This window comes from Triticum aestivum, chromosome 7A (assembly GCF_018294505.1).
Source record: "Triticum aestivum cultivar Chinese Spring chromosome 7A, IWGSC CS RefSeq v2.1, whole genome shotgun sequence".
In the NCBI taxonomy this organism is placed as follows: Eukaryota; Viridiplantae; Streptophyta; class Magnoliopsida; order Poales; family Poaceae; genus Triticum; species Triticum aestivum.
Window position 1 is genome coordinate 644,811,254 of NC_057812.1, and position 15,672 is coordinate 644,826,925.

Genomic DNA, 15,672 nt, shown 5'->3' on the forward strand with positions numbered 1-15,672 from the left:
GTTGGCTCCCACATGCTCCTCGATGATCTCATTGGATGAACCACGATATCGAGGATTCAATCAATCCCGTATACAATTCCCTTTGTCAACCGGTACGTTACTTGCCCGAGACTCGATCGTCGGTATCCCAATACCTCGTTCAATCTCGTTACCGGCAAGTCACTTTACTCGTACCGTAATGCATGATCCCGTGATCAACCACTTGGTCACATTGAGCTCATTATGATGATGCATTACTGAGTGGGGCCAGAGATACCTCTCCGTCATACGGAGTGACAAATCCCAGTTTCGATTCGTGCCAACCCAACAGACACTTTTGAAGATACCCATAGTGCACCTTTATAGTCACCCAGTTACGTTATGACGTTTGGCACACCCAAAGCACTCCTACGGTATCCAGGAGTTGCACAATCTCATGGTCTAAGGAGATGATACTTGACATTCGGAAAAGCTATAGCGAACGAACTACACGATCTTTGAGCTATGCTTAGGATTGGGTCTTGTCCATCACATCATTCTCCTAATGATGTGATCCCGTTATCAATGACATCTAATGTCCATAGTCAGGAAACCATGACTTTCTTTTGATCAACGAGCTAGTCAACTAGAGGCTCACTAGGGACGTGTTGTGGTCTATGTATTCACACATGTATTACGATTTCCGGATAACACAATTATAGCATGTACAATAGACAATTATCATGAACAAGGAAATATAATAATAACCATTTTATTATTGCCTCTAGGGCATATTTCCAACAGTCTCCCACTTGCACTAGAGTCAATAATCTAGTTACATTGTGATGAATCGAACACCCATAGAGTTCTGCTGTTGATCATGTTTTGCTCTAGGGAGAGGTTTAGTCAACAGATCTGCTACATTCAGGTCCGTATGTACTTTACAAATATCTATGTCTCCATTTTGAACACTTCCATGAATGGAGTTGAAGCGACGCTTGATATGCCTGGTCTTTCTATGAAACCTGGGCTCCTTGGCAAGGGCAATAGCTCCAGTGTTGTCACAGAAGAGAGTCATCGGGCCCGATGCATTGGGAATGACTCCTAGGTCGGTAATGAACTCCTTCACCCAGATTGCTTCTTGTGCTGCCTCTAAGGCTGCCATGTACTCCGCTTCACATGTAGATCCCGCCATAACGCTTTGCTTGCAACTACACCAGCTTACTGCCCCACCATTCAAAATATACACGTATCCGGTTTGTGACTTAGAGTCATCCAGATCTGTGTCGAAGCTAGCATCGACGTAACCCTTTATGACGAGCTCTTCGTCACCTCCATAAATGAGAAACATATCCTTAGTCCTCTTCCAGGTACTTCAGGATATTCTTGACCGCTGTCCAGTGTTCCATGCCGGGATTACTTTGGTACCTTCCTACCAAACTTACGGCAAGGTTTACATCAAGTCTGGTACACAGCATAGCATACATGATAGACCCTATGGCCGAGGCATAGGGGATGATACTCATCTTTTCTCTATCTTCTGCCGTGGTCGGGCATTGAGCCGTGCTTAATCTCGTACCTTGCAATACATGCAAGAACCCCTTCTTTGACTGATCCATATTGAACTTCTTTAATATCTTGTCAAGGTACATACTTTGTGAAAGACCAATGAGGCGTCTCGATCTATCTCTATAAATCTTGATGCCTAACATGTAAGCAGCTTCACCAAGATTCTTCATTGAAAAACACTTGTTCAAGTAGGCCTTTATGCTTTCCAAGAATTCTATATCATTTCCCATCAACAATATGTCATCCACATACAATATGAGAAATGCTACAGAGCTCCCACTCACTTTCTTGTAAATGCAGGCTTCTCCATAAGTCTGCCTAAACCCAAACGCTTTGATCATCTCATCAAAACGAATGTTCCAACTCCGAGATGCTTGCACCAGCCCATAGATCGAGCATTGGAGCTTGCACACCTTGTCAGCATTCTTAGGATCGACAAAACCTTCCGGCTGCATCATATACAATTCTTCCTTAAGGAAACCATTAAAGAATGCCGTTTTGACGTCCATTTTCCATATCTCATAATCATAGAATGCGGCAATTGCTAACATGATTCAGACGGACTTCAGCTTCGCTATGGGTGAGAAAGTCTCACCATAGTCAACCCCTTGAACTTGTCGATAACCCTTAGCGACAAGCCGAGCTTTATAGATGGTTACATTACCATCCGCGTCTGTCTTCTTCTTAAAGATCCATTTATTTTCTACGGCTTGCCGATCATCGGGCAAGTCAGTCAAAGTCCATACTTCGTTTTCATACATGGATCCAATCTCGGATTTCATGGCTTCCAGACATTTGTCGGAATCTGGGCCCGCCATCGCTTCTTCATAGTTCGAAGGTTCACCGTTGTCTAACAACATGATTTCCAAGACAGCGTTGCCGTACCACTCTGGTGTGGAACATGTCCTTGTGGACCTACGAAGTTCAGTAGCAACTTGATCTGAAGTTTCATGATCATCATCATTAACTTCCTCTCTAGTCGGTGCAGGCACCTCAGGAACATTTTCCTGAGTTGCGCCACTTTCCAGTTCAAGAGGTAACACTTCATCAAGTTCTAGTTTCCTCCCACTTACTTCTTTCGAGAGAAACTCTTTCTCTAGAAAGGATCCATTCTTCAACAAAGATCTTGCCTTCGGATCTGAGGTAGAAGGTATACCCAATAGTTTCTTTAGGGTATCCTATGAAGACGCATTTTTCCGACTTGGGTTCGAGCTTTTCAGGTTGAAGTTTCTTGACATAAGCATCGCATCCCCAAACTTTTAGAAACGACAGCTTAGGTTTCTTCCCAAACCATAATTCATACGGTGTCGTCTCAACGGATTTCGATGGAGCCCTATTTAAAGTGAATGCGGCAGTCTCTAAAGCATAGCCCCAAAATGACAGCGGTAGATCGGTAGGAGACATCATAGATCGCACCATATCCAATAGAGTGTGATTACGACGTTCGGACACACCATTACGCTGAGGTGTTCCAGGCGGCGTGAGTTGTGAAACTATTCCACATTTCCTTAAGTGTGTGCCAAATTCGTGACTCAAGTATTCTCCCCCACGATCTGATCGCAAGAACTTGATTTTTCTGTCACGTTGATTCTCAACTTCACTCTGAAATTCCTTGAACTTTTCAAAGGTCTCAGACTTGTGTTTCATTAAGTAGACATAGCCATATCTACTCAAGTCATCAGTGAGGGTGAGGACATAACAATAGCCACCGCGAGCCTCAACGCTCATTGGACCGCACACATCAGTATGTATGATTTCCAATAAGTTGGTTGCTCGCTCCATTGTTCCTGAGAACGGAGTCTTGGTCATTTTACCCATGAGGCATGGTTCGCACGTGTCAAATGATTCGTAATCAAGAGACTCCAAAAGTCCATCTGCATGGAGCTTCTTCATGCGTTTGACACCTATGTGACCAAGGTGGCAGTGCCACAAGTATGTGGGACTATCATTATCAACCTTACATCTTTTGGTATTCACACTATGAATATGTGTAACATTGCGCTCGAGATTCATTAAGAATAAACCATTCACCAGCGGAGCATGACCATAAAACATATCTCTCATATAAATAGAACAACCATTATTCTCGGATTTAAATGAGTAGCCATCTCGAATTAAACGAGATCCTGATACAATGTTCATGCTCAAAGCTGGCACTAAATAACAATTATTGAGGTTTAAAACTAATCCCGTAGGTAAATGCAGAGGCAGCGTGCCGACGGCGATCACATCGACCTTGGAACCATTCTCGACGCGCATCATCACCTCGTCCTTCGCCAGTCTCCGCTTATTCCACAACTCCTTCTTTGAGTTACAAATGTGAGCAACCGCACCGGTATCAAATACCCAGGAGCTACTACGAGTACTGGTAAGGTACACATCAATTACATGTATATCACATATACCTTTAGTGTTGCCAGCCTTCTTGTCCGCTAAGTATTTGGGGCAGTTCCGCTTCCAGTGACCACTTCCCTTGCAATAAAAACACTCAGTCTCAGGCTTGGGGTCCATTCTTTGGCTGCTTCCCGGCAGCTTGCTTACCGGGCGCGGCAACCCCCTTGCCATCCTTCTTGAAGTTCTTCTTACCCTTGCCTTTCTTAAACTTAGTGGTTTTATTAACCATCAACACTTGATGTTCTTTTTGAACTCCACCTCCGTTGATTTCAGCATTGAATATACCTCAGGAATGGTCTTTTCCATCCCTTGCATATTGAAGTTCATCACAAAGCTCTTGTAGCTCGGTGGAAGCGACTGAAGGATTCTGTCAATGACCGCGTCATCCGGGAGATTAACTCCCAGCTGAGTCAAGAGGTTATGCAACCCAGACATTTTGAGTATGTGCTCACTGACAGGACTATTTTCCTCCATCTTACAAGTGAAGAACTTGTCGGAGACTTCATATCTCTCGACCCGGGCATGAGCTTGGAAACCCATTTTAGCTCTTCGAACATCTCATATGCTCAGTGTTGCTCAAAACGCTTTTGGAGCCCCGGTTCTAAGCTGTAAAGCATGCCGCACTGAACGAGGGAGTAATCATCAGCACGTGACTGCCAAGCATTCATAACGTCTTGGTTCTCTGGGATGGGTGCGTCACCTAGCGGTGCTTCTAGGACATAATCTTTCTTGGCAGCTATGAGGATGATCCTCAGGTTCCGGACCCAGTCCGTATAGTTGCTGCCATCATCTTTCAGCTTGGTTTTCTCTAGGAACGCGTTGAAGTTGAGGATAACGTGGGCCATTTGATCTACAAGACATATTGTAAAGAGTTTAGACTAAGTTCATGATAATTAAGTTCATCTAATCAAATTATTCAATGAACTCCCACTCAGATAGACATCCCTCTAGTCATCTAAGTGAAACATGATCTGAGTCAACTAGGCCGTGTCCGATCATCATGTGAGACGGACTAGTCAACATCGGTGAACATCTTCATGTTGATCGTATCTTCTATACGACTCATGCTCGACCTTTCGGTCTTCCGTGTTTCGAGGCCATGTCTGTACATTCTAGGCTCGTCAGGTCAACCTAAGTGTATTGCATGTGTAAATCTGGCTTACACCCATTGTATTCGAATGTTAGAATCTATCACACCCGATCATCACGTGGTGCTTCGAAACAACGAACCTTCGCAATGGTGCATAGTTAGGGGGAACACTTTCTTGAAATTATTACGAGGGATCATCTTATTTAAGCTACCGTCGTTCTAAGCAAATAAGATGTAAAACATGATAAACATCACATGCAATCAAATAGTGACATGATATGGCCAATATCATTTGCTCCTTTTGATCTCCATCTTCGGGGCTCCATGATCATCGTTGTCACCGGCATGACACCATGATCTCCATCATCGTGTCTTCTTGAAGTTGTCTCGTCATCTATTACTTCTACTACTTTGGCTAACGCTTTAGCAATAAAGTAAAGTAATTACATGACGTTTATGTTGACACGCAGGTCATAAAGAAATTAAGACAACTCCTATGGCTCCTGCCGGTTGTCATACTCATCGACATGCAAGTCGTGATTCCTATTACAAGAACATGATCAATCTCATACATCTCATATATCATTCATCACATCCTTTTGGCCATATCACATCACACGGCACATGCTGCAAAAACAAGTTAGGCATCCTCTAATTGTTGTTGCAAGTTTTTACGTGGCTGCTATAGGTTTCTAGCAAGAACGTTTCTTACCTACGCCAAAACCACAACGTCATATGCCAATTTCTATTTACCCTTCATAAGGACCCTTTTCATCGAATCCGATCCGACTAAAGTGGGAGAGAAAGACACCCGCTAGCCACCTTATGCAACTAGTGCATGTCAGTCGGTGGAACCAGTCTCACGTAAGCGTACGTGTAAGGTCGGTCCGGGCCGCTTCATCCCACGATGCCGCCGAATCAAGATAAGACTAGTAACGGCAAGTAAATTGACAATATCGACGCCCGCAACTGCTTTGTGGTCTACTCGTGCATAGAAACTACACATAGACCTAGCTCATGATGCCACTGTAGGGGAACGTAGCAGAATTTTAAAATTTTCTACGCATCACCAAGATCAATCTATGGAGTCATCTAGCAACGAGGGAGAGGGGAGTGCATCTACATACCCTTGTAGATCGCGAGCGGAAGCGTTCAAGAGAACAGGATTGATGGAGTCGTACTCGCCGTGATCCAAATCACCGATGACCCAGCGCCGAACGGACGACACCTCCGCGTTCAACACACGTACGGTTGGGAATACGTCTCCTCGAACTTGATCCAGTAAGGGGAAAGGATAGGTTGATGGAGATCCAGCAGCACGACGGCGTGGTCAGGGGCGGAGCTGGAGCAAATGTTACCCGATGCACCGCTTTAATAAGGCGTAAAATTTTCAAACAACTTTCTATTGAATAAAGGTTTGTTTAACAACTTCTAGCACATATTATAGGACATAATAGAAGGCGATGTGTAAAAAAATATGTAGCAATCAAAATGCTCACTATAATGATAAAATGAGAGACAAAATTACCTGAAAATGGATGTCTTGCATTTCCAAATTCCAGAATACATCATTGGACAACAAGGTTCAGTAACCTACAAGATAAAAATAGAATTGAACTTTCTAGTCGAACATAATAAAATGCTAGGATGAAAGTACTTAAATGACTAAAAACCTGTAAATTACCTTTAGTACATCCTACACCTCCGAGCGACGAAATATTCAACAACTTGAGCATTGCTGGCCTTTTTCATTCATTCTTTCAATTTTCTCTTGCCCGGATCATATTGAATCCTCTCTCCCCAAATTATGTTTTCCAAAACATCTTGTGATGGCGCTTTTCTTTTGAGAAGAAACTTCTCAATATTATCTGCATATAACAAATACAAATTACATATGAGAGATAAAAAATGAGAGTGGATTTAATCTATCAGCCGCAAGTTTATAACCCTAAAAAATGCTCCAAGTTTTGCCAATACATAGGGATTTAATCTATCAGCTGCAAGTTTATACACGTAACTTTTGCAACTTGCAATTCGTAGAAAGATTTAGAAAAGGTAGGGCAAGGACACTACCAGAATTGGGGTTCCTTCCTATCCAATCTATAGACAGAACGGAAGATCTCTCGGACAGGTCGCCGAATTGCAGAGAGCAGGAGGGCCAGCCGAAGTCGAAATTGCGACGTGCGGTAGGTGTCGCGCGGAACTCAAGTGTGGCTGTGGTGCTGCGGCCTGCGGCGTCCGACGTCGCCGGTTCGCTGCCGCCTGTGTACGTGAGGCGTATATAGGTCGTATGGATCGATTGATTTCACGGCCGCTTGGTACGCGCACGTACGTCTACACGGGAAACTGATCGATCGATTGATTACAGCGTGCGTACGTGACTTGGGCTGGGGAACAAACAGCAGGTGCGTGTGTGCGTGGCCTGTATTGGCCCATTGCGGAGGCGTGCGTGCGTGAAGTCTGGACACCCTGATGCACTGATGTTGGGCCAACCTGATGCACAGGGCCTTTTTAGGTGGTAGGTAGCACTAAAAAATTAGATGGGCCCGTATTCCTGTGCATCAGGGTCAGCCCAATGGGCTCCGCCCCTGGGCGTGGTGGTCGAAGCAACGGTGATCTCGGTAGGGCTTCGCCAAGCTCAGCGAGAGGGAGAGGTGTCACGGGAGGGAGAGGGAGGCGCCAGGGGCTAGGGTGCGGCTTCCCTCCCTCCCCCCACTATACATAGGACCCCTAGGGGGGGCACCGGCCCTAGGAGATGGGATCTCCAAGGGGGGTGGCGGCCAAGGGGGGTGGCTTGCCCCCCAAGCCAAGTGGGGCGCCCCCACCCCTAGGGTTTCCAATCCTAGGCGCAGGGGGAGGCCCAAGGGGGGCGCACCAGCCCACTAGGGGCTGGTTCCCCTCCCACTTCAGCCCATGGGGCCCTCCGGGATAGGTTTCCCCACCCGGTGGACCCCCAGGACCCTTCCGGTGGTCCCGGTACAATACCGATTACCCCTGAAACTTTCCCGATGGCCGAAACTTGACTTCCTATATATAAATGTTCACCTCCGGACCATTCCGGAACGCCTTGTGACGTCCGGGATCTCATCCGGGACTCCGAACAACTTTTGGGTTACCGTATACTAATATCTCAACAACCCTTACTAATATCTCAACAACCCTAGCGTCACCGAACCTTAAGTGTGTAAACCCTACGGGTTCGGGAGACACGCAGACATGATCGAGACGACTCTCCAGTAAACAACCAACAGCGGGATCTGGATACCCATGTTGGCTTCCACATGCTCCTCGATGATCTCATCGGATGAACCACGATGTCGAGGATTCAATCAATCCCGTATACAATTCCCTTTGTCAATCGGTACGTTACTTGCCCGAGACTCGATCGTCGGTATCCCAATACCTCGTTCAATCTCGTTACCGGCAAGTCACTTTACTCGTACCATAATGCATGATCCCGTGATCAACCACTTGGTCACATTGAGCTCATTATGATGATGCATTACCGAGTGGGCCCAGAGATACCTCTCCATCATACGGAGTGACAAATCCCAGTCTCGATTCGTGCCAACCAAACAGACACTTTCGGAGATACCCGTAGTGCACCTTTATAGTCACCCAGTTACGTTGTGACGTTTGGCACACCCAAAGCACTCCTACGGTATCTAGGAGTTGCACAATCTCATGGTCTAAGGAGATGATACTTGACATTCGGAAAAGCTATAGCGAACGAACTACATGATCTTTGAGCTATGCTTAGGATTGGGTCTTGTCCATCACATCATTCTCCTAATGATGTGATCCCGTTATCAATGACATCTAATGTCCATAGTCAGGAAACCTTGACTATATTTTGATCAACGAGCTAGTCAACTAGAGGCTCACTAGGGACATGTTGTGGTCTATGTATTCACACATGTATTACGATTTCCGGATAACACAATTATAGCATGAACAATAGACAATTATCATGAACAAGGAAATACAATAATAACCATTTTATTATTGCCTCTAGGGCATATTTCCAACAGAGACGTGGGCTCGACCCACGTTCGAATCTGTGATAGCCCACGATCTGACGTCTCAGATCGTGGCCCAGCTGTCAAAGGACTCTCTGTTAGTGACTGGCAAAAATAAGTGTGTAGGTGTGAGCTCGGCTCGGCTCAATCCCGCAACCCGCGTCGCGTCGCATCGTGCCGAGGCGTGGCAGGCGGCGGCGGAGGAGTGCGCGAGGGCCTCTTCTCTTCTTAAGCTCCAATAGCATGTAGAAGAGAAACCCTTATAAGGAGGTCCTGAAGGAAATATGCCCTAGAGGCAATAATAAAGTTATTATTTATTTCCCTATTTCATGATAAATGTTTATTATTCATGCTAGAATTGTATTAACTGGAAACATAATACTTGTGTGAATACATAGACAAACTAAACGTCACTAGTATGCCTCTACTTGACTAGCTCGTTGATCGAAGATGGTTATGTTACCTAACCATAGACATGTGTTGTCATTTGATTAACGGGATCACATCATTAGGAGAATGATGTGATTGACATGACCCATTCCATTAGCTTAGCACCCGATCGTTTAGTATGTTGCTATTGCTTTCTTCATGACTTATACATGTTCCTATGACTATGAGATTATGCAACTCCCATTTGCCGGAGGAACACTTTGTGTGCTACCAAACGTCACAAGTAATTGGGTGATTATAAAGGAGCTCTACAGGTGTCTCCAAAGGTACATGTTGGGTTGGCGTATTTCGAGATTAGGATTTGTCACTCCGTTTGTCGGAGAGGTATCTCTGGGCCCTCTCGGTAATGCACATCACATAAGCCTTGCAAGCATTGCAACTAATGAGTTAGTTGCGAGATGATGTATTACGAAACGAGTAAAGAGACTTGTCGATAACGAGATTGAACTAGGTATTGAGATACCGACGATCGAATCTCGGGCAAGTAACATACCGATGACAAAGGGAACAACGTATGTTGTTATGCGGTCTGACTGATAAAGATCTTCGTAGAATATGTGGGAGCCAATATGAGCATCCAGGTTCCGCTATTGGTTATTGACCGGAGACGTGTCTCGGTCATGTCTACATTGTTCTCGAACCCGTAGGGTCCGCACGCTTAAGGTTTCGATGACAGTTATATTATGAGTTTATGAGTTTTGATGTACCGAAGGAGTTTGGAGTCCCGGATGAGATCAGGGACATGACGAGGAGTCTCGAAATGGTCGAGACGTAAAGATCGATATATCGGACGACTATATTCGGACATCGGAAAGGTTCCGAGTGATTCGGGTATTTTCGGAGGTACCGTGGAGTTTCGGGAATACGAGGAAGAAGCAATGGGCCTTAATGGGCCTTAGTGGGAAGGACCAGGAGGTGGCGCGCGCCCCTCCCAAGCCCAGTCCGAATTGGACAAGGGGTTTGGGGCGCGGCCCCTCCCTCCCTTCCTTCCCCTCTTCCCCCCTTTCCCCCCTTCTCCTAGTTGGACTAGGAAAGGAGGAAACCTACTCCAACTAGGAGTAGGAATCCTACTCCCTGGCGCGCCCCTCCTAGGGCCAGCCTCCTCTCCTCCACTCCTTTATATACGGGGGCAGGGGGCACTCCATAGACACACAAGTTGATCCACGTGATCATATTCTTAACCGTGTGCGGTGCCCCCTTCCATCATAGTCCTCGATAATATTATAGCGGTGCTTAGGCGAAGCCCTGCGACGGTAGTACATCAAGATCGTCACCACGCCGTTGTGCTGACGGAACTCTTCCCCGACACTTTGCTGGATCGGAGTCCGGGGATCGTCATCGAGCTGAACGTGTGCTAGAACTTGGAGGTGTCGTAGTTTCGGTGCTTGATCGGTCGGGCCGTGAAGACGTACGACTACATCAACCGCGTTGTGCTAATGCTTCCGCTGTCGGTCTACAAGGGTACGTAGATCACACTCTCCCCTCTCATTGCTATGCATCACCATGATCTTGCGTGTGCGTAGGAATTTTTTTGAAATTACTACGTTCCCCAACAGGTCCAACTCCTCTTCCACTTCCGGGGTGGGACTAAACTTCCGACTACACCTAGTGCCATATATCCCACATGGGTCATTAAAGATTTTTCAAAAATTGCTATATGGGCCTAGAGCCCATCTCAAATTTCAGCAATCCCCCACCAGATCTCGAGGGCCCATTGTGTCCTGTGTTCCAATTACTGTTTCGATATACCAGTATTTCAGTGAAGACCTGTTAAGGTTGAGCTTCACCTAGAGCAAGTAGTTACACTCCTTCACAACTGAACAATGGACTATGGCTTGAATTGTCAGTTTGGCGTAAAGAAGTTTCACCACATGTCTTACTAGTACTAGGCTGCCGAAGGCTGACCCCTCGGATGGAGCATATAAGTCACACTCCTGGCCTATTCATGAGCTTACTAGAGATCACCGCAATCTCATAGACTGTGACCAGCAGTCGGGCTCATATAGGTGTGTTCCTCCAAAGATCGCTCTGTAGGATAGCATCTTGCTTATATAAGCTTCGGAACACATTAAGACAGTAGTCATCCTACCATACAGTATCGAGAGTATTGCATCTCCAACGGAGTGGGTTAGTATAGTTACTCTCCTCAGTTCACCACTAGCTTGTTTTCCCAGGTCCTAATTCATGGGATCTCTGATCACATAGGTTGGGTTACTACCATGGCAACTTATGTGGGTCTCATACCCATCTCCCTCGATGCATTATCTATCACTACACGTGATAGCCCTTTCGTAAAGGGATCTGCCAGATTCTTAGCCGTATGGACATACTCCAACGCTATCACTCCAGAGTTTCTTAATTTTCTGACAACCTTTAATCTCATTCTCATGTGTTTGTTGGACTTCATGTTGTCCTTTGAACTTTTCACCTTGGTGATGACAGTCTGATTATTGCAGTTCATAAGGATAGCCGGAACCGGTTTATCAACCAATGGCAAGTCCATCAAAAGATCTCGAAGCCATCCTGCTTCGACACCAGATGTGTCTAATGCTGTTAATTCTGCTTCCATAGTCGATCTCATTAAGATCGTTTGCTTGCAAGACTTCCAGGAAACAGCGCCACCTCCAAGAGTAAACATATACCCAGTTGTGGCCTTCATCTCATCAGCATCAGAGATCCAATTTGCATCACTATACCCTTCAAGTACCGACGGGTATCCGGTATAGTGAAGTCCATAGTTCATAGTACCTTTCAGATAGCGCATAACTCTTTCAACAGCATGCCAATGTACATCACCCGGTTTGGAAACAACCCGGCTCAGTTTGCTAACAGCAAACGCGATGTCAGGCCTCGTTGCGCTTGCTAGGTACATCAGTGAACCAATGATTTGAGAGTATCTCAATTGATCTATAGCCCTGCCTTTGGACTTTCGGATCAACACGCTAGGATCATATGGTGTTTGAGATGGTGTACAGTCCGAATATCCAAAACGACTCAACACCTTCTCAACATAGTGGGATTGCAGAAGTGTAATCCCACCCTCATTATCTCTCAGTAGCTTGATGTTCAAGATAACATCAGCCACACCAAGGTCTTTCATCTCAAAGTTCTGAGACAGAAACGACTTGACCTCCTCAATGACTTTGAGGTTGGTTCCGAATATTAGTATGTCATCAACATACAAGCACAGTATAACTCCTTCGCCCCCACCATGGCGATAGTATACACATTTGTCAGCCTCATTAACAACGAAACCAACAGATGTCAGAGTTGTATTAAACTTATCATGCCATTGCTTAGGTGCTTGCTTCAGGCCATATAAAGATTTTAGCAACCTACACACCTTTCTTTCCTGACCATCTATCACAAAGCCATCTAGTTGTTGCATATAGATTTCCTCATTTAGCTCTCCATTCAGAAAAGCCGTCTTAACATCCATCTGGTGGACGAGAAGACCATGCGATGCCGCCAACGAGAGTAATACTCTAATGGTGGTCAGTCTATCCACAGGTGAATAAGTATCAAAGAAATCTTCCTGTTCTTTCTGGTCATAACCCTTGGCCACAAGCCTAGCCTTGTACTTTTCAATCATACCATCGGGCCTAAGCTTCTTTTTGAACACCCACTTACATCCCAATGGTTTGCAACCATAGGGACACTCAGTGATCTCCCATGTCCCGTTAGCCATGATGGAATCCATCTCGCTACGGACTGCATCCTTCCAGTAGTCAGCTTATGGAGAGGCATACGCTTCTGAAATAGAAGTAGGAGTATCATCCACGAGGTACACGAAGAAATCATCACCAAAGGTCTTTGCAGTCCTTTGTCTCTTGCCCTACCAAGGGTTTCCTCGTCATCCTCCTCAAGATTTTCATCATGTGTTTGTTCACAATATTCCATAGGGATGGCAGGTTCAGGAGTCTCCTCAGATTCCTGTATAGAAGTGCTTTGCATATCTCTCATAGGAAAAATATCCTCGAAGAATGTAGCATCCTTAGACTCCATAATTGTACTGACCTTCTGGTCAGGTACCTCAGATTTCACTACTAGAAATCTATAGCCAACGCTGTTCTTAGCGTAGCCCAAATTAACGCAGTCCACGGTCTTTGGTCCAAGCTTATGCTTTTTGGGGATCGGCACATTGACTTTCGCCAAATAGCCCCAAGTACGCAAGTACGAGAGTGTTGTCCTTCTCTTTGCCCATTTCTCATAGGGAGTGATCTCATTATCCTTTGTCGGAACTTTATTCAGGACATGACATGCCGTCAATACAGCCTCCCCCCACCATGCCTTGGATAAACCCGATGTATCTAACATGGCGTTAACCAAATCAGTTAGAGTACGGTTTTTCCGTTCGGCAACCCCGTTTGACTGGGGTGAATAGGGAGGCGTCCTCTCATGAATAATGCCGTGTTCCGCACAAAAGGAATCAAACTCACTCGAGAAGTACTCTCCACCACGATCTGACCGGACTCGTTTAATTTTCTTTTCAAGTTGATTCTCAACTTCTGCCTTATAGATTTTAAAGTAGTGTAGAGCCTCATCTTTAGTATTTAACAGATACACATAGCAATATCTAGTGGAATCATCTATCAATGTCATGAAGTATTTCTTTCCACCTTTAGTCAACACACCATTCATCTCACAAAGATCAGAATGTATGAGTTCTAATGGTGCCAAGTGTCTCTCCTCCGCGGCCTTGTGAGGCTTGCGAGGTTGCTTAGCTTGCACACATGAAAGGCACTTAGAACCTTTGGCTAAAGTGAAACTCGGGATTAAATCCAACTTGGCTAGCCGCGTCATAACACCGAAACTAATGTGACAAAGACGTGAATGCCAAACTTCAGATTCATTAACATTCGAATGAATATGGTTCACGACTTTATTACAGAAATCTGCGAGGGAAAGGCGAAACATCCCTCCGCTTTCATAACCTTTTCCAACAAAGAGTCCATATTTCGTAACAACTAATTTATTAGACTCGAAAACCAATTTAAACCCTTCTCTACATAGAAGGGAGCCACTAACGAGGTTCTTCTTGATGGCGGGGACATGCTGCACGTTCTTCAGCTACACGATCCTTCCCGAAGAAAACTTCAGATCGACCGTGCCAACACCATGAACAGAAGCACTCGCGCCATTCCCCATCAATACGGACCCGTGGCCTATGACCTGGTAAGAAGTGAACAATGAAATGTCAGCACACACATGTACACCTGCACCTGTGTGCACCCACCAATTGGTGGGCTGAAACACTGAAAAAACAGTAAATAAATTACCGTACCCAGGTGCACCATTCTCATTGTTGTCCACAATCATGTTGACGGACTTGGAGTCGTGTCCTGACTTCTTGTACTTGTTTGGGCACTTGTTGGCCCAATATTCAATCGAACCACAAGTAAAGCAGCCCTCATCCTTCTTGTTCTTCTTGAAGGTCTTCTTACCCTTCTTCTTAAAGTCGGTATTGTGTTGGACACCGTTCTTTCCCTTGGGCTTGTGGGAGTTGAGGTTCTTCTGGTTCACCATGTTGGCGACAGAAGTCCCTTCGGCCCCTTTTCCGTGCGAGTCCTTTGCCCTTGAATTCTGCTCAACACTCAGATGGCCAATGACATCCTCCATAGAGAATTCACGCCTCTGATGTTTCAGAGTGGTGGCAAAGTTCCTCCAGGAATTAGGGAGCTTAGCGATTATGCAGCCCGCGACAAACTTGTCCGGTAACTCGCACTTAAGAAGTTCAAGCTCCTTAACAATGCATATTATCTCATGAACCTGCTGCAATACAGGACGGTTTTCAACCATCTTGTAATCGTGTAACTGCTCTATAATATACATCTCGCTCCTAGCATCGGCTGCCCCGAACTTAGATTCGAGCGCCTCCCACAAGTCCTTGGCGACTTGCACATGTAAATATGCGTCGACCAGTTTATCTCCGATCACGCTAAGAACTGCTCTGAGGAACACAACGGTGGCCTCCTTGAACGCCTTCTCCTGTTCAGGAGAAATCGTTACCGTGGAGACACCGGTGACCCAGAACACGTTCATAGCCATGAGCCATAAAGTGGTCTTAGTCTGCCAACGCTTAAAATACGAACCGGTAAACTTATCCGGTTTCAGTGCAGTGGCAAAGCCACTTGCCGAAAAATTCCTGCACATAATAGGTTTTTGGATTGTTGAGTAAATAGGCAATTTCTC

At 45.5% G+C, this 15,672-nt stretch overlaps 1 long non-coding RNA gene across 1 annotated transcript; it reads right to left on the reverse strand.

Moving 5' to 3' along the window:
• Positions 1-6,360: 6,360 nt before the first annotated feature.
• On the reverse strand, positions 6,361-7,179 carry LOC123147256 (uncharacterized). The gene is made up of 3 exons (XR_006473145.1): positions 7,085-7,179; positions 6,696-6,879; positions 6,361-6,604 (listed from the first exon to the last, which is right to left on the reverse strand). It is a non-coding gene; the product is annotated as an uncharacterized lncRNA (long non-coding RNA).
• Between the last annotated feature and the right edge of the window lie 8,493 nt (positions 7,180-15,672).